General features: G+C 36.8%; 1 non-coding gene across 1 annotated transcript; it reads right to left on the bottom strand.

The window, feature by feature from the left end:
* Positions 1-365: 365 nt before the first annotated feature.
* Positions 366-437, bottom strand: Trnag-ucc (transfer RNA glycine (anticodon UCC)). Its single transcript has one exon. It is a non-coding gene; the product is annotated as a tRNA-Gly (tRNA).
* Between the last annotated feature and the right edge of the window lie 2,465 nt (positions 438-2,902).

Below are 2,902 nucleotides of genomic sequence, written 5' to 3'. Positions count from 1 at the left end.
CGCTCAGCCTTTATAACCACAATAACAGCATGCCTATTTCATTTCTTGAGTAAACTGAGAGTCTGCCATTATTATTTTCTGAAACAAAGATTATACAGAGTTATCAAAAAATGCAGCAATGACCCAAAAACGTTATGTCCTCAAATACCTTACGCACCCTGTATAATGTTTGCATAATGAAATACGGTGACCAATGATGTACGAACATTTAGTGATATGGAGGCATACATACATACATACATGCATATCATACACCGTTGCGAGAAAGAAAAAAATTGTGTAATGAATGTAGAGCAGTGTCTACTCTATATAGTTCTATCTAATAAATATATTTATCAAAAAATAAAAATAAAAAACCGAAGTCATGCGTCGGCCGGGAGTCGAACCCGGATCGACTGCTTGGAAGGCAACCATGCTAACCGTTACACCACCGACGCCACATAGTGTGCTAGATGCAATTTAATCTTAATTTACTCAGAAATACTTTATGTCAGTAGAACTTTCAACTATGAAATATTTTTGCTGAAATCAGCTTTTCCACTTCTGCCAAACTTGTGCGAAAATTATGACATAAATAACCATATGTGTGTATACACACCTACATACATACACAAATGTGTGTGTGTGTGTACTAGCGTGCCTCCCGGCCCTCGACCCGGTCTGTACGATGCTGAAATGTATTAATAAGGCGCATATTGGTATCTATCGTAATACCCATTTTCTTTACAATAAAATTTGTTAAAAAGTACTTAAATATTGCATAACATAATTTTTAAAATTTATTTAGAATATCTAAATACAGGAAATAATATAGATAATGATAGAAAAATGTGTTATACAAAAAATTTTTAAACATTTACGAAACTTCAGTATATATTGGGTTGTCCTGAAAGTTCGTGCCGATTTATAGTAGCTTACCTATCGACTTATTTGCCATGAAACCACCTCAATTCTGGGAAGAGGGTATTTTCAAGTTAAAGGAAAGATGGAGACGCATTGTGCAACAAAATGGTTCATATTTGGTTGATTAAAAATGTAATGGCAAGTATTTATTGACCTTTTTCATACCTTTAAAAATCGGCACGAACTTTCCGGACAACCCAATACAATGTTTGTAACTTTTTCTTTGGAACATATATGAAGAGTCTCTGTGGGCATCCTACTCCGGAACAACCTACATGTAATTGACCATGTGGGAAACAGCCCTCTTCTAGATGTGCAGTGTTTGACCTTGGGACTTGTTAATGGTCAATGCGTAACTGACTTTCACTGGGAATTGCAATCATTTGAAACGAAAGGGGACATCTGTTGATATTAGTGGTATTCTAGGTATAAATACAATGTCTCCCTTACTACATCCAGTGAGAATTTTTGCTTCGATTATGTGAGGCTGTAGTTCAGTCACAACCATACGTGTACCATTGCACAATTTTAGCTGATCCGGATTTCTGAGAAGCATGATGGCTGCGCCCTTCTTCACTTCAAGATTGTGTGGCGGCATAATGGATGGTTGCACACTATTGAGGAATTCAACAGGATAATGAACAGCATCGTCCTCATCGACAACTTTGTCAATAGATTTATAGATGTGGTTGCCTCACTTGTTTTTTTCTCCCTAATCCCCTTTCTATATAGCTCACGTATTTTTTCTCTAGAGAGAAAAAGCGGTTGAAGCAGTGAGAGAGAGACACATATACAACCAGAGAGAGAAGGGAGATGTAGTGAGAGAGATAGAGACATAGAGAGGGACATATAGACAGAGAAAAAGTGGAGGTCCGGCGTCTCGTTTTTTTCTCCGTAAACACCTTTCTCTTTGTCTCTCTCGTGTTTTTTCTCGAGAGAAAAAAAGAGGTAGAGGTCTGGCGGCGAATTCAAAAGAATAAATGTAATGTATAAAGTTAGAGAAAGTTGGAGATGGATTGAGTGATCGGTGGAGTAATTTTTTTACTCTGTAAAAAGTATTACGGTGAAATAGACAGTACGTGGATGGCTAAAAATAGGAACCAATACACCACCAATTCGCCCCTCCTCCCCCGCCGTTCTGTTTTCGGAAATAAGTGCATAATTATCTGCGGAATTATCAGATTAATTTAAATGACATGAAAAACCTGAAATATCAATCATATTTAATGTTTTCAGCAGTCAAATTAGAAAGAAACAAACTTTGCTTTTTATATTTAGTGCTTTCAGCGGTCAGCGTACAAACAAACAAACAAACTTAGCTTTTTATGAGGATATATAGATATTACGGTGAAATAGAGAGTACGTGAAATACCAGAAATAGGAGCCAATACTCCACAAACTCGCTTCCTTTCCCGCAATCCGTTTTCGGAAAATAAGTGCACAGTTATCTGCGGAATAGTCAAATTCATGTAAATGACATGAAAAGCCCGAAATATTATCAATTTTATTCAGTGTTTTCAACGGTGTGGGGGGATCAGACCACACGATATCCTTATTCACACACACATACATACGTTTAAATACACACACACACACACACACAAACATACATGTATACACACACAAAACTATTGTAATCGAAGTCTCAAGGTGGACAAGAATAAAAAACTGAAATTGAAGAGGAAACAAAAAACTAGTTTTAAAAAAAAGGAAGTACTACATAGTAGTAGTAGTAGTAGTAGTAGTAGTAGTAGTAGTAGTAGTAGTAGTAGTAGTAGGTAGGTAGGTAGGTAGGTAGGTAGGTAGGTAGGTAGGTAGGTAGCTATGATGACTCGTAGGGATAACTTTTGTTGTTCTCTTTAATATGTACATAGATTATGCCTCCAAACAAGACAACTTGCTGGGGAAAGAAAGCAACCGGTTTAAAAAGACAGCAACAGACTGCATCAATTCAACACATTCCAGAAGCTACGTTGAACATAATGCAAAATGGTGCATC

This window comes from Octopus bimaculoides, chromosome 3, assembly GCF_001194135.2.
Source record: "Octopus bimaculoides isolate UCB-OBI-ISO-001 chromosome 3, ASM119413v2, whole genome shotgun sequence".
Classification (NCBI taxonomy): domain Eukaryota; kingdom Metazoa; phylum Mollusca; class Cephalopoda; order Octopoda; family Octopodidae; genus Octopus; species Octopus bimaculoides.
The sequence above is the reverse complement of the archived record's forward strand: the minus strand, read 5'-3'. Positions and strand labels throughout refer to the sequence as shown.